Raw genomic sequence first — 23175 nt, 5'->3', positions numbered from 1 at the left:
TTTTTCAAATGATTATAATAAAAATCGTACATGGTATATTTTGACAAATCAAGGATACTCATTCCAACAAAAATTGGTTTATTTAATTTAATTTTTTTGCGACTTAATTCAACACCAACAAGGTCTTCAGAAAAAATCCGGTGCATCTTATAAGTGGGTTTGGATGACACCTTCTGTAGTCGTTTTTCTGTATGAACAAGTTCTACGGACCGATGCTTCCGAAGATTTTCCATGGTTTTTCCTGAAAGTAAACAAAATTTTTGGTAAGTAACTTTTCATCATGTTAATCTTTACTCTGAACTGCTCAATATATGTTTTTATGATGGTATCCGTCGTTATCTTAGATACCTGTGTTTTGGATGAGGGATATGAAAATGGGACCGAAAAATACACTTTTTACTTGCCGGTAGTTAGTTTTGGTCAGTTTTACTTTAGGTTCCTAATTGTACATGAGCACTTGTAAGCGTCTGATTGAAGATGAATGAAATACCAAAAAGTGAAACTTCGCCTGACAATTATTGAACAGTTGTTTTTGTAGATAAGTATTAGTGGTATGGAAGTGACAATAAATTTATTGTATAAATTACATACGGGCAGATCATACAAAAATGATAACAATGCAATAATTAACACGAACCCCCCAAAAATGAAAATGATCTACAGTTGTGTTACCCTTAGCGGATCAGTATGGAAACAATGCTGTGCATTGAACAAACGTTTTACATTCTGAGATTGCAACGTTTACAGTTAAAAAGAAAAATATTTCCTCTTTTGATTGACATAAAATAATTCAATATCAGTGCAGAAACCGATTAACTGACCGTTGTTTGCATGTACGAGTAAATGAGGCATTAGCGAATCAAATTTACCAATAACGGATCACGTGACATTCCGATATTGGGGGTTCTCTCAAGCGAGATTTTAGCTGTCAAAACTGACAATCAGTTTGTTTATCTTTTCTGTTAAATATATTTAGTCCCTCTTTTATGCATTTTATAGGTGATATCATGACAGGATGCTTATTCGGTGGTCTGTATCACGTCAAGTCCGTAGAGATCGCATTTATGTATTTAAAGATATCCGATTTGTTAAATAATTTCAACAAAATTCCAGCTGAAAACACTCAGGTCCAGTTAATTTTGAGAGCTTTTGGACTTTTTATAACTGTATAAAATTTTCAAAATGGATATGAATAATAACTGTGTATGCATCTGCTTGTAAATCTGTGAACTGTTTATGAATATGATTTACTAATTCTATGCATAGAATAAACTCATGCTGATTGAGATAATTTATTTTCATTTAAAAATAATTTAACAATGATTGAGGATAACAGAATCATAAAATCACAGTAAATCACATTATAATCAAGAATTAAATCACAGACATTTAAAAAGTAAAATATGAACAAATATAATTTATATAAACACATAACAAGTTGACTAGAAATTCTGACCAGCTAGCCTGAGCTAGGTGTTGATATTATGGTACTAACCTATGCAATGATATGAGGTAACAGGTTAAAAGCTGTTAGAAATACAGTACATAGTACTGTATAAGGTAAACCTATTTCTTAAACCTGAACAAAATACACAGACATCACGAAAACTGCAGTGAACAAGATTGATGGCAAAAGATGCAACAATTTGAATCAAAATTCAAGCTACTTTGAGTATAAAACATTGAACAACTAAACAAAACCATAATCCATATAAAACTTATTACAATCAAAAATTGTAATTTGGAGATTCTTTGATCAATAACATCAAGCATTTCTATTGCAGGTGAGAAATAATGAGCAACAAATTATCACTAGATTTGTTGAAAACAAAACAATGCCAATTAAATTCTAAATACATTCTAAAGACATATGAATTAACTGATTAGTTTATATATCAGTTTTAGTCCAGCATATTTTCATGGCAATAACAAGTATATCAATGTCAATTAACAACTATTTTCATCACATAACATTTGGGCATCTTTTTGAGTGTTTCTCTTAACATTTGTATAGTGTTCACTTCATCTGCTGTAAGTACATATTTACATGGAATAACAACGCCACCACCACTCTCAGATGGAGCAGGCCACGGTGGGAAACTGGGCGTCGGTTCACCAGTCATGATGGCACACACGTGTCCACCCGAATCAAGTACATTGTAAAAACAAAGAATGCATGGTACATGGCCAATTGGAAGGGCAGCTATATCTGACAACTTAAGCTGTCTTTTATCATCTGTTACCATGTCATGTAAAGTAATATCAGACTCAGAAAGTCCAGGAATCCACACAAGGCATGCATCTTTATCTTTGATGTAAGTATATTCCCTATCTACAACAAGCTTTGTCACAGGGTCAGTTATTGGGGTTTTTATCTTGTACAAATGGTACCCCTTTATCACCGAGTTCTCTAATGTGATAGATGTGCAACAGCTTGCTGAAGACTGTGGTTCATCATGGGCTTCCTTGTCTGTGGAGATATCATGGCCTCTTCCTCTTCTGGCTTTGATGGCAGATATATTAGGTGGCGGTGGTACCTGAAAGAAAATCATTTCAATTAAATACAGAATTAGGAAAAACGAAGAAAAAAGTAGAAGACAGCTGGCTAGTCCACACAGCCACCTGAACTTTGAAGATTTTACAAACCATGAGCAAGTAACTTTGAGATTTATTTCAAATAATTTATTTTAAGTGTACCCTGCTACAATATGATAATGTTAATGTGATGTTCTGTTCCAGATTCAAATGGTTACTTACTTCCACCATCTCTTCTCAATAAATAATGTTGTCAACTCTGCCCAAATTCAATCTTCATTCATCTGTAAAACACAAGTGATATTTTTAAAAACAATCACAAACTGCATGGTATACACTTATGGAAGTGGCAATCCTCGATACCAATTAAAACACAGGCGTCTTTTAAATTAAAGCTGATAAATATCATTTTTATGATATTAAGTGTGTACAGTACTGTACATCATATTTATGTATAATAAAAAGTCAAAAATTTGAAACTGAATTAGATATGTGTGTTATAATTCATATTTTAATCATAATTAAAGTTACATAAGTATCCAGCAATGTTTGTTTTATGTTTAAAAAAATCGGCAATGACAAACTGAAACAAATTCACTATGTTGAGAGAACCCCTCAGACTCACTGCATGAACAAAATGGCGGTCCGCTATTGGTTAATTACCCACACGTAATTATGACCGCCAAATTCTAACAATTCATTGATGAAAAAAAGAATGTTATGCATTTTTAAGAGGTCATATACTGACCTTTCATAAGATGTATAAATTGTTCACTTACACATTGTAGTTGGACGAAAAGTTCTCAGAAAGAGCACATGTTGCAATCAAATTGAGGCCGGAACAACTGGGTCACGTAAACAGTTGCATCGAACGTTCGTATGATACAGATGATTTTGAAGTTCGATTTAACCAATATTTGTTGTGATTTTCACAATCACTTTAAAGTACATAACTGCCAATTTTCAGAAAAAAATACAATTAAATAAACTTTATAGCGTGTATTCAACAAGAGAGTGATCCGCTATTGGTTATGATCCGCTAAGGGTAACTTGACTGTATATAAGCTATGCTTTCGATCAAATTCTTTGTTTTTCATTGATGTATATATGTTGTCTTGTATTATTTTCCTCAATAAATATGTTTAAACTAACCCCCAAAAAACAAACAAAAAACAACAACAAAAAACAACAACCTTACCGAAGACCGAGTTGTTCATGAGTTTGAAGAAGTTCTTCTCGAAAGCAGTCTTGGCTTGTTGTCGCATTTTGGTGTTGAACTCAACGTAGGGTTTCATGAAAGCCTCTTGTTGGAACTCTAATACTTTATGTATTTTTTTCAATTTTAGACCGAGTTGGAGATACAGTTGCAGGTTGCGATAGTGAAGTACATAATTCTGTTTGTTTTCTAAAGTGGTGAGTAATTTTTCCACCTTTGCTCTGGGTGGAAGTACCTCACTGTTGTGTAAATGTTTCAACACATGTTGAGCATAAGGAGATAATTTTTCATTGGGTGTGAATTTACGTTCCGGAGCTAATGGGTAGTCGTTATGACTGTCATGTAAATGTTTTGGATATTCTAGATCTACTTCTAGAATATACCCCTTAGATCCATCCTCTGGTATTTTTTCAGGTTCAAAAGTATCAATTTCTTCCTTCTCTAAAAACTTAAAGAAGCCTGTTGGTAGTTGTTGTGCATACATGCCATATCCCCCGGCGGGGGGAAAAATCCCCCGGAATTTCGATCCATAAAAATAAAAATAATTTTTTTTTTTTTTTTTTTTGAAATTTTACATCAGGCAATAATGACAAAGTGAAACCACAGTATGTGAGTGAAACTCTCCAATAGGAAACTTTTACAACAAGTGATCAATTAATTTGTAGTAATTATCAAAGGCAAAGAAATATTACTCTTTTGGAAGGAAGAAATTAATAATATTTATTCTATTCCCTTATTGTCTGAAAGTCATCAAAGCTGATTAAAGCACAATTTTTTTAAAGACTTTGGAGGAAGGTGAATTTCATTTAATTGTCTCGAAAACATATTTTTTCAATGACATATTTTGTTCTGCAAGTGCATTACAGTATGACATGACAGTGTATCATAAAAATATGATAAATCGTGACATAAAATAATTCTGTATAATGAAAAAGATAAGAGGTTTTCAAAGCAAACTATATGTGAAAACATTTTTTCATGCTTGCGTCTAAAAAAACTTTAAAATTTTGCCAACTTAGACCTGCTAAAAAAATCCCCCTGAATACAATCAAAATCCCCCTGAATTTTCAGCCTTTTGAACAAATCCCCCTGAATGGTCTCCAGAAAATATGGCATGTATGGTTGTGACATACTGTAACCATAAAGATTATTGACATCATAATAAGCTAGAAATGAGGTTTCTTTTGTAGGATCATAATCATTCAAATACTCATTGTTTGCTTTTTTGTATCTATTTGATATTTGACTAATACCACCTCGAATACCTTTTTCGATAAATAAAATTTGATCAATGTCTGTCATGAGCTCTAGAGTGACTTCAGTCATTTTCAACATTGCCTGCCAGCTCAATCCCTGACTGGTGTAAAAGTGACAAGGGTCTAAACCATAACACTTCAGTGACATATCACGAAAATTTTCAAAAACATCAGCTTATAACAATATGTCTGTTTATGCCCCCACAAAGTGGCGGCATATAGGGTTGCCCTTGTCCGTACGTACGTCTGTCTGTCTGTCTGTCTGTACGTACGTACGTCCCGAAGATTGTTTCCGATCTAATTCTTGAAAACCGTTTGTCCAATCCTCACCAAACTTTAAACACATTTTTGTGACCATAATATCTTGATCAAGTTCGATAGTCATGGAAATCGCTTTAGTCATTTAGGAGTTACGGCCCTTTTTTGCCAAAAATACTTCAAAAATATATGTTTCCAATCTAATTCTTGAAAAGTATGTGTCCAATCTTCACCAAACTTTACATACATGATTGTGACCATAATATCTTGATCAAGTTCGATAGCCATGGAAATCGCTTTTGTCATTTAGGAGTTACGGCCCTTTATTTGCAAAAAAAGACTTGAAAAATACGTCCCGAAGATTGTTTCCGATCTAATTCTTGAAAACTGTTTGTCCAATCCTCACCAAACTTTTAACACATGTTTGTGACCATAATATCTTGATCAAGTTCGATAGCCATGGAAATCGCTTTAATCATTTAGGAGTTAGGGCCCTCAGATTATCCTGAATAATCATTATGGCTTATTTTCTGTGACAAAAAATCGAAGTGGGGGCATCCGTGTCCTATGGACACATTTCTAGTTTTAAATAGAGATCATGGTATTCTCCAAGACTTTTTAGTTTAAATGTTTGATATACTTGCTTTGCATGTTCATAGTCTTCTTTTAATATATTTTCCTCAGTCAATGAAGAGTAAAAATTCTCTATTGCTGGAAAATCAGCATCTTCAAATTTATCCCAGTCAGTCATGAACTTGTAAGGATAAACACCCTTTCTTAGCAGGAGGTTTCCATGATCTTTGATTTCTGAATGAAAGTGATGGAAAGACTGTGGGCCATTTTGAGCTAAGTTATCTACAAGGGTCCCAAGAGATGAAGGGAGAAAACCCAAAGAGTCAATAAACCTAAGATTTCCAATACTAAAACTGATATACTTTTCAACTGACTGTGGGATGCAATTGATTTTATAATTTTTAAATGTACCAATGCTTTGACAAAGCAAGTGACCATCAAAATTTTTAAGATTGTGGAAGATGACTGGGATGAAACTGGGTTGTTTACCAGTACATTGTAAATTACAATTCATATGTGCAGCTCCTATGTATTTCCCACTTGTGTGATCATGATGTCTTGCTTTCTTTTCCTTGTTACCAAATACTTTTTGACATAAACAACATGTGTTTGCTTGTTCGAACTGTTTTTCTTCACTTTCCTTTAAAACTAGGGGTTTGATATTTTGCATATGTTGCTGTATTTCATGACTTTCTCGTAAAAGACATTCTAACAATTTTTTGGGTGCTTCTGGACCTCTGTAGATAACAGTATCTTTGGTTAATTTTGAATCAGTTGAAATAACTTTATATCCAAAGGAACAGGGTTCTAACAATTGATTTTTTGATGTTGAAGCTGTTTGGTTGTTAGTCTCTATTGGTTTATTTAATGTTTCAAAATCAGCCACAATAACATAAGGGACACGCAGTGTTTTTTCATAATCTTTAAATTCAAGAAAGCAGTCTGCTCCTGATGGAAGTTCAATTTTTTGAGCATCATGGACTTGACAGTATGAAAGGTGATCATCTAATAAACTTTGTTTACTAAATCCATGGAGGCAATATCGACAATAGTAATATGCACGATGTCCTTTCTTACCATGACTAAGAAACCTGTTTATGTTTTTTATAAGCACATAATGTGAACTGTTTTCTGATTGCAAAAGCAATAAGTCAATATGATGGAGTCTGTTTTGGCAATTTGTAATGCGTAGTGGAAGAACATCATTGTCTTCAAAAGTAAACACATTTACAGACAAAAATGGGTTTTGCTTCTCAAATTGATTTATTTGATTCAATGACATTGGAAACAGCAGACCTTTTGTGTTTAATTCATTTTCAAATTGTTCATAATCACTCACCAGAGGGGAATCCAAGGGATGAAGGGATGCTAAACAACACCATAGAAAGCACTTTTGGTCAAGATTTCTTATGTTTAGTAAACTTTGATAGTTAATAAGAGGCTTTGGTAGCTCTACAAAACTAGATCCGGACACTGGAGAATATTTCACAGTGTGCACAGTTATACTTAATACTTGTTTGAGAACCCACCCAGAGCTTTCTCTTATGTACTTTTCAAAACTTTCAAACATTTTTTGAAATGCTTCATTTAAGTTGTTTTCATCAAATGTTATCAAATTTAAACTTCTATAACTCTTAGATCTAAAATGTGGAGTTGATGTATTGTCTCCATCTTTTGTGTGTTTCACTAGCTCAACCTGCACTGATAAATACCATTTAATAGGATACAATTGAAGTCTTTTTTCTAAAATATTTTGAATGTTTTTATTGGCATTGGCAAAAAAATGCCAGCAGATCATATTGTTCATGTTGATTTGGTTGTATGGTGAAATCTTGAATGTTTTCATTAATAGCATGTTCATAACTGTGGTCCATTGTTGTAGATGATGGTGTTCTTGCAGTGGAAGTTGGTGTTGATGATGGTGTTGATGATGGTGTTCTTGCAGTCGAAGATGGTGTAGATAATTGACTGTAGTTGTGTTCATTTTGAAGGTGCGGACTTGGAGAGAGCGGTGTTCTTGCAGTAGAAGATGGTGTAGATAGCTGACTGTAGCTGTGCTCGTTCTGAAGTTGTGAAGTGGTGAGAAGTCCTGTTGTATGATCTACATTGCTTGTTGAAGAGGAGCTTTGGGTGTCGCTGCTTGGAGGTATTTGATTATATGGAGTTATTTTTCCACCAGTTTGTTGATGTTTTCTAGACAAGTGTTTTTTAAGATAATCTTTTCTTTTAAATTTGTCTCCACAAACTCCACAATTGTAAAAACTTTTGTGTGTGAGCGCATGAGATATCAAAGAAGTCTTGTTCTTAAAGTGTTTTCCACAAGTATCACACTCAAATATTTTTGAATCCAATTTTATCCTTTTTTGTCTCTGATATTCCTCATATTCATGCGCATATTTTGAAGTAAGGTAATCACTAAAACTTTGATCATCCATGTTTGAAGGTTAATGTTAAACTGATCCCACTTCAAGTCAGAAATGCTTTAAATATTCTACTTTTCCCGCTTATACATTGTAAACGATCCACTTTTCTTGGGTTGGTTTTTTCCTAACAATAGCTTTTGTCGTTTTAAGCTCAATTTTCATTTTTTTCTTTGGTGATTGTTCTGTCTTTGTAGTTGTTCTTTTACGACCTTTTGTTTCTAATAAATCTTTTGTAGTAGGCCATGCTTTTTCAAAAACAATATTTGATTGTTTTACAAACTTTTTTTTCTTTGGATTTAAAAGTTGTCCTCCTTTTTGATGTGAAGTATCCTTAATATCTCTTGTATCATCGTTCAATTTATTATGTATTGATGATTGTTCCAATTTTTTATGATGAAACTGGTTATTGTTATCACTTTTTGTAAATTCCTTCCTCATATGTTCATATTTTGATTTTGAAATCAATACTAGTTCTTGAGCCATGACTCACAAGGTTGTATTAATAAAATAAATTGCTTAAAAATTTTTAGGAGGAGAGCTCTTCTCTTTTTTTGTGATAGCCCTTTTATCACAAACTTACGAATGACATTCCTATATCTTTTCAATGACTTTTTGATATTGTTGGAAATTTTTAGATTTCCAATGAGAATATTGTAAACCACTTCCACAATCACACTCATTTGTGATTTTGTTAATGCTTTTATCAGCATTTTTTGTTGATTTTCACTTGTGTTTAAGAGAAATTTTAAAAAATACTTTTCCTTTTCCATTTTTTCACTCATATTTTTCTTTTTTAGGTCGAAAGACAATCAACGTCTGAGAGGGAAATATGTTGGTGCGCAATTTATACAACTTGTTTGAATGTGGGCTTACATCAACGAGTAAGTAAGAGTATTTGTTTTGTGTTGCTTTTTTATAGGCATCCATAAAATATTTTAAATCACCTGGAAACATTTGACGAGCAAGTGTTTGAATCTGAAGTTGGTCTCTCTGGTTATTAAACAATACAAAGTAATGACTATTCAGACTAATAGTTCGGAAATACTTTCCTCCAGAAAACAGATTTTGTACCACAAAAAACACTGAAAATTTTTTGTGGTGACTATAAATCGTAAATAAGTTCACAATGTCAATACTTTCTGAAGCCTTTTGCACTAAATCATCAATGACTAAAATCTTAAATCCAGAGTCGTATGCCCAAAGATCCATATCTTCTTTAGATGGTAAACCTTCAAAGAATTCTATGTTTTGCACATGTGTTTTCATGCTGTCATATAATGGTTGATAAGTTGAATAACAGTATATAATTTTTCTTGGAGCATCATTAAACATGGAATTTGCACTCTTAAAAAGTTCAAAAAGAAAGGTAGATTTTCCGCTTCCACTCGCTCCAGCTATAATGCAAGTAGCTGGACTTTCAAATTTCACAACAGTGTTTGTCATGATGTTAATAAGAAGACTTCAGCAATATAAATGATCTTAAGATTGAAAAACAACAACACTTTTAATGTAGTTATACATTTTTTATTAATGCTCTACATGATTGGTTAAAAACACATTGATTTTGTACACAGTCATTAAACATGCTACTGACATAATTGTATACACATAAATCATTACTATGAACATCATTGGAAAACATATTTACAATATCATAAAACAATACACCATTCAATCTATGAATCAAGAAAAATAAACAGTACATTCCACACACATCACTATACAAACTTTGTAATTGCTTTGAATTTGTTATAAGTGATGAAAAATTTGATGTGTATTGAGGGAAATAGTCATTAAAGTAGTTGACAGGCATTCCATAACTATCAAAATATTCTATGGTGGTAGAGTTTGGAAAGTAAAAGGCACACCAATACCTTCCTGTCTTTGTATGATCATCTGTATTTGCTATAAATCCACATGGAATATTCATTTCTGTAGGAAGTTCATTTGCTGCATAAACACCAAGTACAGACTTTCTTAGCAAAGGGAAACAATCTAAACAACACTGAATTTGGGATGTATTCATTCTGTAATTATGTCTCTTTGTGAATTGATTTGAAAAAAAGCAGGAGAGCTACTATGTACAATACAACTTGTTGTATCTGTCAATGATGTCTTAAACTGAACCTCTAAACGCACATTGCCTGTTTTAACAAGAGAAAGAAATGTGTTGTCATCTAAAAAGTTTGGTTCTAACTGAAACGAAAAAAGTGTTGATGATTTGGCAAAGTCCTCTCTATTTATATCCAGTCCTGAGTTTTTGCCCCACTGTCCATTTGTTAGAAACATGTTTGTGTAGGCTCTCATAAAAGATTGCCCTTCAGATGCATCAAAATTTAATTTTAATGGGCTACCCCACACTGGAACACCATCCACATATAAACATATGCTTTGAATGTTACAGTTTAAGAAATGAAATGGATTGGATTTATAATCACCAGATAAAGCCTTTGATTTTACAAATGCCACAACTACTTTGTTTGGTTTTTGTCCTTGAAACAAATTATCCCATGTAAACATTGTACTTCCAGCAGCAAGACTTTGCGATCGACACTCTACTCTGTCAAATGGATATTTAGCTGTGCTGTTTTTCAACAACTCTGCATGAGCTACAATAAGAGCTGGATTGACTCTTACCTTCTTTGCTAGTAAGTAAATGTCTATAATCTTTATTTTATAGTTGGGAGATGCATCCCCTGCTGATAAACAAAATGCTGGAGAGCTTCGGTATAATTTCAATTTGACATCAACTTGATTTAGTAAATAGCGTTTAATAGTAAATAAGCTGTGATATATTGGTCCTTGAAGCTCCAGAATCTTGGAGCCTTTAATGTATTCTGATCTTAAAAAGAGACCATTATTACCAGCGCTGGCATCCGTAATAACTGCTCCAGTACTGTCATTATCATCTTTAATATATAATTGAGATAATAATTGCGAATGGCTAGCATCATGACCGCTGTGTAACAAAGTCTGAATCATTGCATTATATGGATTGTAATTTGAAGAAATTACAGCTTTGTTTTGTAATGAGACTTCAGTGGCTGAAAATAATGCTTGTAAGAATAAATTTACAGGTCCCACTTTAACACTTGTAATATCACTACCATCTGGATTAGTAACTTTTAATTTCACACATAATTGTGTTCCTCGAAGATCGAGATAGTCCATTGAATTTTGTCCACTTATTTGGAACTCGATAGGAGTATCATCTGACACTTGTGATAAAGGTCGAATTTCTTGGTAATGCACATCACTGACAGCAACTTGTGTAGGTGGTAAATCAAATAATAATAGTTCATTTGGAACACCCTCAGAAAATCCATCTTGTAAAAAGTATGACATTTTTAATAAGTGAATATGTCCTGGACTGGTCTTGAAGTTTTTCTGTTCACTTTTGTAGCACCGTTTTTAAAGTTTTTTTCTGTAGTTTTTGATGTCTTTTTCACGGATTTTGATGCTTTTTTCAATCCTTTTTTAACGTTTATTTTGGTGGTATTTTGATCTATTTTCGCTGTCTTTCCGTGTTGTTTTACCTTTTTGATTGAACCCTTAACGTTTGACTGATTGGATGATGTATGCGAAAAAGATGATACTTCAGGTGTTTTTATACCTTCTCGTTTCAGTTCGCTTTTCGCTTGATTTACAATTTGCTGTGTGGGGGAAGTCACGTTCAATGTCAAGTCGCTGCTCTCAGCGGAAGCCTTATGAGGTATGGCAAATCCTTTCCCAACCTGTGATTTATTTTGTTCAAAGTAATTAATCCATTTTTCTGGGTTTGGTACATACAACTTAGAGCGATTCATAATTAGGGTAAAATGAGTAACGTTTGAAGTGAAGTGTGAGGTAGACCGGTGAATCAACAAATGTTGCAAAATTGTTGTCTACTGTCTTTATATCAAATTCCATTTCCCGAAACTCTGTTTTATTTAATGGTAAATAAAATGGAGTATCAAACACATAACTCCATTTTTTATCGTAATTTTTTTCCACTCTTCTCAGTAATGCGTGTTCACTGCCGTTTACAATGCTTTCTTTAGATATATTCGAATAAATAAATATGGTGTCAGTTAAATCCTTCTTTTTAACTTTATAGTATGTTTGTAAACAGATTTCTTTTAAAGCTACTTTCCAATATCCATCAAAATGAAGTGGTAACTTCAACTGCACTTTAAAGCTATACGAACACATAACGTTCCATTATTATTGTTCTTGAACTTGATCTGCATCAATCCAGCTATCAAATGATTTTGGAAATCCTTCCCATCGAACAAAATACTCTAATTTCCCTTTGACTTTCTCTTTTTTAAAACTTTATCAACATACCAAAGACTGTCTGCATCTTTATCAACAGGAATTATTTCATTTTGATTCACATAACCTGATATTGGTTCTTTATTCAAGTCTATGATCTTATACAATGGAAAACCTTGTTTGAAAATCTTGCTCTTTATTTTAAAAACTTCTGTAGTATATTGTTGTTGATAAGCTCTTCTAAAGGGATGTTTCGTGTAACTTAATCTAACCAAATCACCAATTTTATATTTAAAGCGAGGAGGCGTTTTGGGGAATTTTTTAGGTTTTAGATACATTTTACTCCAAAGTTGTGTCTCGTTTTTCTTTGTAACATCACTTGGTGCTAATCCATCCAAACTCCGATGAGGGGAATTATTGTAACTATTTACAATATCTTGAAGGTGATCTATATATCTATAATTTCGCTGATATCTTAACATTCTAAATATCATACCACGAAGGGTACGAATGACTCGCTCTGCATAGTTTGCTTTAGCGGTGCTTTGTGTATTAAACAAGTAAACTCTCTTCTTTTGCATAAACGCTTTTAATTCACGATTGATAAATTCAGAACCTCGGTCCGTTCTTAACTTTTTAAACTTATGAACACTAAGAATATCCTTGATTGCTAACAATACCGTGTTAGATTTTTTATTAACTAAGGGTCGAACGGATAGAAAACGTGAAAATATATCTATAACAATGAGTAGGTATTTAACTCCATCATTGTATTTAGCAATGTTATCAACTGCCATTAAATCCATATCACCCTGATCGTTCATACCCGCCACTTCAACACGTGGTCTTTTATATGTATGTCTCGCCTGACGTTGAATGGCATACGAATCTTGATTGTTGAGCCATTTCTGTATGAAATAAGTAGTAAATACTCTTGGATAGTTTTGGTTTAATATCCTGTGTAACTTTTTTGCACCCAAAAAGCTGCCTGCGTTTTTAGAATCGAAATAATATTGTGATAGGATATGTTCCTTCTGCGTTTTATCCATGATTAAACATGATCATCGTTGTAAGTAGTTTATATTATGGGACACATGGGTTGTTAATTAAACTAAAGCAAGGATATGAAAACATGTATAGATATAAATACATTTATTTGAAACTAAACATGTATAAAAATAAGTCAGCATATGATCATACAAGCATATACATACAATGACATACATGTACATAAAGTGAATTAAATATTTATTTGAAACATGCAAAAAGGAAATTTGTGAAGTAATAAATATAACAAATCATTTTACGCCACACAATGCCAGAGTTCTTAATTTCTCATGAATTCTTTTTTTGAAGAAAAATGCAGTAAAACACATACAACATTGCATAATATGTCCATTTTCTTGTGTTATAAATATTCTTTTGCTCAACGTGATGGACGAAACAGTCGATCTTCAATGCGATTGATTGTCAACACCATTCTTTTCATTTTTTCCACACCACCGCTCGGTTTTCATTATCTGCAGATAGTCATTGTTCTCTAGCAAATGTTTGTGTAAATCAATCATTTCAGAGGAAATGTTTGAAATGCGCACAATTTCTTCCCAACTTTGTAGTATATATTTTTCATTAACTGCGTTGAGCATGTCACTAAAGTAACGTTCTATTTTATACTCATCATCATCAGGGTCTGTATCCATGATACAATCGTGATCTTTTTGAGATGGGAGATCCATCTGGCAACCATAGCAAAGTTGTCTAGTCACCATACCCATAACCTCATACAGTGCCTTCGCATATACAAAGTCAAAGTACGAATTCATTAGCGCGACACTAGTAGACACTGGAGTATAAATCTCTGTAGTGTCCATAACATTCGTTTTGGAGTCACAATGTTCATTTTCATAAATATCTTGAGATATTTCACTGCAATCCATGTTAAGTTTTTCTGCTGCGATATGATCACATCAAATGTCGATGAAACACTGAATGTTTGTGCTGTGTTGTATGTCTTTTATAGTTACATATGGTAACGGAAAAATTCAAATTTGAATTTTCAGATCATCCGGGGATATCGCCATATTGAAAACCCCCAAGAGGTTCGGTCCACGTCCATGGTGCTCGGGATGAGTCATTGGAGGACGAAGATCGGGTGTCCTTATGCTGCCATGAAATGTCGTTTTTATGATGTCCAATTATGTTCAAAAATAAACAACTTGGAGAATGTGTTTTATGTTCTAACAACGACTCGTCTCCTTTCTGCCACTGATGTAATCGCAAACCGCAAGAAAAACACTCTACTGTGTCATTTCTGCCAGTATAATAAAATCCTGTCGAAGATAATTGGAACTTGTTTGGTTCTATTTGAGGTGGCCACATGTCGAACGTTTTAAGTCTGTCTTGATAGAATAGCATGCTTGGAGAACTATATTCAAACTCTAATAGTTTTGAAGTTGTCATTTCGACTGTCCGTGTAAGAATGAAGCCAATAACTGAACACTTTCCTTCATATCACAGAGAGTTTCAAAAATATCAAATGGTAATTGAAAACTTTGGTGACCCTTTTTAAATATTATTTTAATGTGTTGCTGTCTCTCTTTCACAACTATGACAAATTTATCACCAAGTGTGCATGTAATTTCCCTTCTTATTGGTGACCAAGAGACATTTTCAAAACCAAAACCTCTCAAATATGTCTGCAACTGGTTAGAAAAACGTATCTGAGCTTGAGCCATTTTTTGTATTTTTTAAACACTTTAGACAACTGTTTAAGCACAGACTTACAATATCCAATTTGTTCGGTTTGTTATATACCACTATTGACAATCCAAAAAAAAATGTCTTGGACGTTGATTATTCTCGTACTATGGGCTCGTCTTTAAGTCCTGTATATGCGGTTAAAAAGGGAATGAATTTACATCTATTCGGATATTCTTCAATCTCTTGATGGCTATTGTACTGATCAACTATGGTTTGAAAATTGTTAGTTTGTCTTAAAAGTATTACCATTTTCTGATGACTCTCCTTAACCCACAAATATATACAACGAGCTTCACTATCTCTTGTCCAGGGTAACATATTACCATTCTCATCCCAAAAGGAATCAAACATTCTCCTGTTTGAGTCATATGGTGTCAAATTATAACTCATATTAGCCGGTAAAACAATGGCTGCCAACTTCAATCGCAAAAAGATTAATACTGTTAATCAATGGAGACCCAGTTAAACAATGACCCTTTGTCTTGGATTTTAAACAATGGTTAAACATAACCGCTAAGAGCGGGAAATCGCCAAATATGGCCGCGAGAGTCCTCTGGCCGTTAACGCGGGAAATCGCCAAAGATGGCCGCTAACGCGGGAAACCGCCAAAGATGGCCGCGAGAGTCCCCTTTTTACCCTACTATCAGTATCCTGCGGCCAGCATAAAAAGGTTCACATGTAATGATGTGGCCGCCACACAGCATTTACGCCAGCAGTACTCTCGGTCAGTATTAACGGTTCCCATGTTTTGATGAAGACACCACAGAGTTTATGGCTCAAGACCACAGTTTTGACCAAGATCCGGATGTGAATACAGGAAAAAGAGTGCTTGTGTTCATCAATATTTTATTAAAGTTGAATGAAAGAGAAGAAACAGGTGGTCTTTTTGCATAGAGCTTAACATAAGTTGACACTGTATTGCAAAAACTGATAGTTTTCAGTGTAAAAATTGGAAAAATCATTGCCTGTGGAACTATGTAAATTGGTTGTTTGTAGCCTTATACCGTCTTGACCTCGGTTAGCACAGTATACAGTCCGGTTTATGGGTTTGCCAAAATGCAGTGCAGATTTCAGCAAGTGCCTGTAGTGATTTTTACGTCATAGATATTTGTGTAAATATAGGGAAATGTTAATTCTAACGTTGTATTTAGGTTGACAAAAGTCGTTTTAATAATTAGATGACGAACATATGTATTTATTCTGGTGTATAAATCAGAAAAATAAGTAGTTTGTAACAATTTGCTAAACCTGGGTAAGTCTTTATGGAAATGTCATTTGTTTAAAAGGGTTACTAAAAAGAAAAAGAAAACTATACTGTAGTTTGTTCGTCTATGGCATAGACTATGCACTCACAATTACGAAATAAATCATAACGAGTGTTAAAACAAAAAATACCAAAAGCTGGAATCCTTCAGCAACTGTTCATATGTAATATACAGGTTACATGCCCGGCTGGTCCAATAAATAAATATGTTGTTACCAGCTATATTAGCTAAAAAAGTCCACACCAGAGTCCGGTTCACGGTTTATTGTAGAGAGTTCAATAATCACGGTAATCATGAGAACAACCACTCAATATATATATTTATATCTATGTATGTTCCGCATTCTGAAAATAGATAAATACAATCATAAGAATAAGATAATACTTAATCTTATACAACTTTATATATATATATATATATATATATATATATATATATATATATATATACATTTATCCGGTATAATTTATACTTGTATATCAACAGCATATATAAACGTGATTTATAACAGTTTATAACAATGAAACGTGACCTAAATCCAGTGGCAACGATGAAAACAAAGTACATAAAAACAAGTATAAAAACACAGTATATTGACATACAAAACATAGCCGACTGTACATACAATAGGCTATCTAACAATGGCTTACCATTTGTGGAATGAAAGGATATATACGCTCTCAACCGTCTCTCTCCCGTGATGGGTTAGGACAAGTCCATGACTGAGGTTAGCTGTAATAAGGATCATTTTAAAAGTGTAAAAGATGTAGAAAAAGTGATTGTAAATTAATTAGTTAATAATCAGCTAGATAAGAATTTGCCGCCATCTTGAATTCGAGAAACTCGTGCAGAAAAAGTAAATTGTAACAACCACAAATTCATCAATACAAAGCACATATTAACTCATTGCAAATACAGAAAGGGTAGTTGCAGATACAGTATCAGAAATAATACGCACCAAAACATATATCCAAATCCTGCACAAAAACTAAAGTTGACTTCCAAGAGAAGTCCAACCTCCCTCCTCAAACTCTGAATAAGAACTGCAATCATGTGACAGATCACATGATTGAAATGGCGGGAAAAACTATAATCCTATGCCAACATGGTCATGGTCAGAAGACAGGTAATTAAAAATACAATGGTTACAGTGAATGAACTTTAGGTTACACACCACAATTGTTATTTCCTATATAATTCAATGTAAAAGTATAATTTTCAGACAACATTTAAAGGCACTTCGAGCGAATGCAGGCTATGATAACCACATATATTCTTAAAGTACAAGCTTTAAATTACCTTTTAAGCCAATAAAAAAGGGGGGTCAAGTTATTCCTAAGAAAAATCACTCCACTTGAAAAACAAACTCTAAAAATTGCACCGTCCGCCATGACAGATCTTCCAAAATGACCTTTCCACTATAGGGCAGCCGTTTATGCTTTAATCTCTACTCTAAATGATAAATCAAGCAAGAATAGATACTTAAGGTATAAAAGTTTCAGGAATAATCATAGTTTTGATTTACAGTGTATTAAGCATGTGAAAACATGTCTATCAATCATAAGAACATTTTTTTTTTATTGAGAATTTTCCACACAACAGAAGTACATATGACGTAATGGTGACGTCATTCCTATAACTAAACCCGTCCTTGCATTTTTAATGAAAAACACTTTCGATTAGTCCTTCATACATAAATACATCCAAAGCTAGCTCAATCTGATAGTCTGTGTCAGGTTTTCCAGTTTCACTGCCTGTCACCCAAGTGCCTGTGCGTCTGTATTTTCTAAGGCGTTTTGGCCCAAAATGCCATTCTTTGAGGTTTTTCAACTGAACCTTGACTCAAATGGCATTCGAAGCATCAAATTGGGCAGTTCTACACATCTTTGCACACATTTCAAGTTCTCGCAGTCAAATTTTCACCAAATTTGGACATTTTCAGTGCTCGTAAGATTGCAGACGACTCATTTTTAAAAAAAAATAGGCGAAAGTTGTGAAAACCGGGAAATTGCATATTTTGATTAACGGGACAAGATTAATGCATTTAATTGTGAAAATTTGCCAGAAATAGTGAAATGCAATACATTTCTTACCAAAAATAACACTTTTTAAACAAAGCAGTTTGGTCCCTAGAACTAAACCCGTCCCTGCATTTTTAATGAAAAACACTTTCGATTAGTCCTTCATACATAAATACATCCAAAGCTAGCTCAATCTGATAGTCTGTGTCAGGTTTTCCAGTTTCACTGCCTGTCACCCAAGTGCCTGTGCGTCTGTATTTTCTAAGGCGTTTTGGCCCAAAATGCCATTCTTTGAGGTTTTTCAACTGAACCTTGACTCAAATGGCATTCGAAGCATCAAATTGGGCAGTTCTACACATCTTTGCACACATTTCAAGTTCTCGCAGTCAAATTTTCACCAAATTTGGACATTTTCAGTGCTCGTAAGATTGCAGACGACTCATTTTTAAAAAAAAATAGGCGAAAGTTGTGAAAACCGGGAAATTGCATATTTTGATTAACGGGACAAGATTAATGCATTTAATTGTGAAAATTTGCCAGAAATAGTGAAATGCAATACATTTCTTACCAAAAATAACACTTTTTAAACAAAGCAGTTTGGTCCCTTTTAGGTTACACACCACCATTGTTATTTCCTATATAATTCAATGTAAAAGTATAATTTTCAGACAACATTTAAAGGCACTTCGAGCGAATGCAGGCTTTGATAACCACATATATTCTTAAAGTACAAGCTTTAAATTACCTTTTAAGCCAATAAAAAAGGGGGGTCAAGTTATTCCTAAGAAAAATCACTCCACTTGAAAAACAAACTCTAAAAATTGCACCGTCCGCCATGACAGATCTTCCAAAATGACCTTTCCACTATAGGGCAGCCGTTTATGCTTTAATCTCTACTCTAAATGATAAATCAAGCAAGAATAGATACTTAAGGTATAAAAGTTTCAGGAATAATCATAGTTTTGATTTACAGTGTATTGAGCATGTGAAAACATGTCTATCAATCATAAGAACATTTATTTTTTTATTGAGAATTTTCCACACAACGGAAGTACATATGACGTAATGGTGACGTCATTCCCTAAAAGAACATGAAAAGGATACACACAACCAATTCTTAATTCATACAAAGAATTGTACCCTGTTACACATATTTTGTCTTTGAAGACCATAATTAGAAACATGATTTAAATATAATTAAGGATGTGGTGTTGCGTGATTGGTTGATTACATTATCATGTGATATTATGAATGTATCCTTAACAGGTCAACATATCCACCATTTTAGTTGTACATGTAAGTCCCATTAGCTGGAGGACTAGTCGGCTGTTTTCTACTTTTTTCTTGGTTTTCAAGGCTCCGATTCTAACCCCACTAAAACAAAAATGTCTTTTTTATGTATAACTGTATTTATTAATGCCTTAATATGAGTAGTTATGATGTGACACCTAATGTGAATTTCTTAATCTTAAGCAATGCAGTTTATATACTGATCACCTGGAATCATAGATTGGATTTTGGATTGACTGGAGGAGCAAAGTGATGTTTGATTCAGCTGAAAAACTATGAAATTAAAATAATGTTTTTGGATTTTGAAGTCTACAGATAATACACAGGATTTACCCGGTATGCAAGTGTAAGATAAATGGTTAGAACCAGTAAAGACTTCAAAGAAAGTCTTCATTGGTTGTGTAAAAAACCGATTACTTATGATTTAGTGAAGAATATTAAACATAGATTAGGAATTATAGAAAAGTCAGGATAAGCATTGGATTAAGAAAGTGATTTTCAAGAATAAGTTGGATTATATGAAGGAAACTACTAGATCAACAATTGGATTCACCTGAGGAATTACAAGAACATTAGATTAAGATGATGTACAAGAAATGGTTGGATTACCATACCTGGTATGTGAAGAAACTACTACATCAACAATTGGATTCACATGAAGAATTTCAAGAAAATATATGATGAAAGTCAATTTTACTGTGCTTTTTTTACAAATGGATGTTGTTCATCTGAAATGGGCCAAACTTGAAGAGAAGACTAAAAAATTATGGAAGAATTGTGGGGATTTTAGATGACATGATTGAGTCTGTGACAAAAGCACTTCCATTCATTGTAGGTAGTTTTCTATGCTTGGTGAAAGTGAGAAATAGTTTTTCATACAAGTATGGTTACTTATCTGCATGAAAATATCAACATAAAGCGGAACTTATGTGAACTGTGTCACAAATTAATTATTCTGAAAGTACACTGTAATTATTATACACTTATATCAAGGGTCTGAAGCATTGATTGATCTTGGCTTTTGTTCAGGCTTAAACCACCAAATGATTTTCCTTTCAATTCCTATATCTATGGCCTGTCATTCCACTTCATACATCGATGAAACACTAACTTTTACGAACACTGTCAGCAATTTGACCTGTTGTTTTTTATCTCCCTTCGACCGGCTTATTGAATCGTAGATTTAAAGTATGCTGGCAATAACTGCATGGTTACAAAGGGATATCTTTTTAACAGTTGATCATGACTACCTGGGATATCTTTGAAGAGGTGATCATGACTACCTGGGATATCTTTGAAGAGGTGATCATGACTACCTGGGATATCTTTGAAGAGGTGATTATGACTACCTGGGATATCTTTGAAGAGGTGATCATGACTACCTGGGATATCTTTGAAGAGGTGATTATGACTACCTGGGATATCTTTGAAGAGGTGATCATGTCTACCTGAGATATCTTTGAAGAGGTGATCATGTCTACCTGAGATATCTTTGAAGAGTTGATCATGACTACCTGGGATATCTTTGAAGAGTTGATCATGACTACCTGAAGGTGGTATAAATAAACCATCTGTTCGGTGCAAAATGGAAAAATGCTTTCAATCATGCCTTTAAACATGTAACAGAGACTTTTTCTAGCTTCCTGCTGACCTTATAAGGATAGTAGTAATCACTTAATACAAGAAATCAACATTTTTATATACTTTATTTGAAATTATAATAAAAATCCATTCAAAAAAGTGCTGACACAGCAATGTGACAAATGTTCTGGACAGTGGGCTACATGTTCAGAGATGCATTTTGATGAACCTACTGGTTCCAATGAACTATTGAAAGTTTTTAGGCAAAAGCTATTACATTTGAGAACAACAGTTACCTTATTGGCTTAACATAGAGCTTTTAGCAAACATTAAGCTTTAAGGAATACAATATTTAAAATAAATGGTCAAAAAGTTTTTTGTTTCAACTAACAGTTTACTTCTTCAAAATAATAATCTATATATGCTTTTTTCTATTTTACTTTTAGAACCGGGATTTTGTACACAAACTACCTATATCAGGGTATATCACTATTCTATTTTCTTAAGATAAACAAGACCTGACAATAATGATGTAATATGTGGCCGTCAAATGCAATATCAACAAGAGATGTTTGTCAAACATTATGCCCCCCCTGAGCGCCATGTTGTCAGGATTAAATGGACAATTGAATGAAATATGCATGGACCGAAATGACAGCTGATTTGTTGCTGTTTTAAGATTATGACCATTAAAGTGTGAGGATAAAGTGTGTTATGACCGTCATGACCTTTGACTCTATGAACTCAAAATCCAGAGTCATCAGCTGGTCACCAGAAACCTAAATGTCAAGTTTGAGGGCCATGGGTGCAGGCATTGTCAAGTTATCACAAGACAAGTTTTTTTCGTTCAAGGTCACTGTGACCTTGACCTTTGACCTGATGACCCCTTAAATCATAAGGGGTCATCTACAAGTCAGATGCAACTCCAAGTCAAGTTTGAAGGCCATGGGTTCAGGCATTGTTGAGTTATCACTCTGACATCCTTTTACCATTCAAAATCACTGTGACCTTGACCTTTGGCTCTATGAATCCTAAAATCAATAAGGGTGATCTACTGGTCAGGCTTAACATCCATGTCAAGTTTAATGATCATAGGTTCAGGCATTGTTGAAAAATCAGTGGGGGAAGATTTGTTAACTTTTTTGCGTTAAAGGTTACTGTGACATTGACCTTGGCCTGATGACCCCCAAAGTCGATAGGGGTCATCTACTGGGCAGGCCCAACCTTCATGTCAAGTTTGATGACCATAGGTCCAAGAATTGTCGAGTTTGCTTTCAAGGTCACTGTGACCTTGACCTTTGACCCCTAAAATCAATAGGGGTCATCTACTGGTCAGGCCCAACCTCCATGTCAAGTTTGAGGGCCATGGGTGCAGGCATTGTTGAGTTATCACTTGGACAACCTTTTATCATTCAAGGTCACTGTGACCTTGACCTTTGGCCCAATGACCCTCAAAATTAATAGGGACAATCTTCTGGCCAGGCTCAATCTCCAAATCAAGTTTGAGGGCCATGGGTGCAGGCATTGTTGAGTTATCACTCGGACAACCTTTTACCATTCCAGGTCACTGTGACCTTGACCTTTGGCCAGATGACCCCCAAAAACCATAGGGGTCATCTCCTGGTCAGGCCAATTCTCCAATTCAAATTTGAGGGCCATGGGTGCAGGCATTGTTGAGTTATCAATCGGACAACCTTTTACCATTCAAGGTCACTGTGACCTTGACCTTTGGCCCAATGACCC

General features: G+C 34.0%; 1 long non-coding RNA gene across 4 annotated transcripts; it reads left to right on the top strand.

Annotated features, from left to right (window-relative positions):
• Positions 1–472: 472 nt before the first annotated feature.
• LOC128219981 (uncharacterized) lies at positions 473–14743 on the top strand. 4 transcript variants are annotated; one of them, XR_008258700.1, is made up of 7 exons: positions 473–551; positions 3882–3948; positions 7830–7984; positions 9059–9142; positions 10793–10909; positions 11888–11973; positions 14576–14743. It is a non-coding gene; the product is annotated as an uncharacterized LOC128219981 (long non-coding RNA). The 4 variants fall into 4 exon arrangements; XR_008258701.1 differs by lacking the exon at positions 3882–3948 and having other exon boundaries at positions 476–551; XR_008258702.1 differs by lacking the exon at positions 3882–3948 and having other exon boundaries at positions 480–496.
• The last annotated feature ends 8432 nt before the right edge of the window (positions 14744–23175 follow it).

Source organism: Mya arenaria, chromosome 15 (genome assembly GCF_026914265.1).
Source record: "Mya arenaria isolate MELC-2E11 chromosome 15, ASM2691426v1".
In the NCBI taxonomy this organism is placed as follows: domain Eukaryota; kingdom Metazoa; phylum Mollusca; class Bivalvia; order Myida; family Myidae; genus Mya; species Mya arenaria.
Note: the sequence above shows the minus strand (reverse complement) of the source record. Positions and strands in the feature narration are given on the sequence as shown.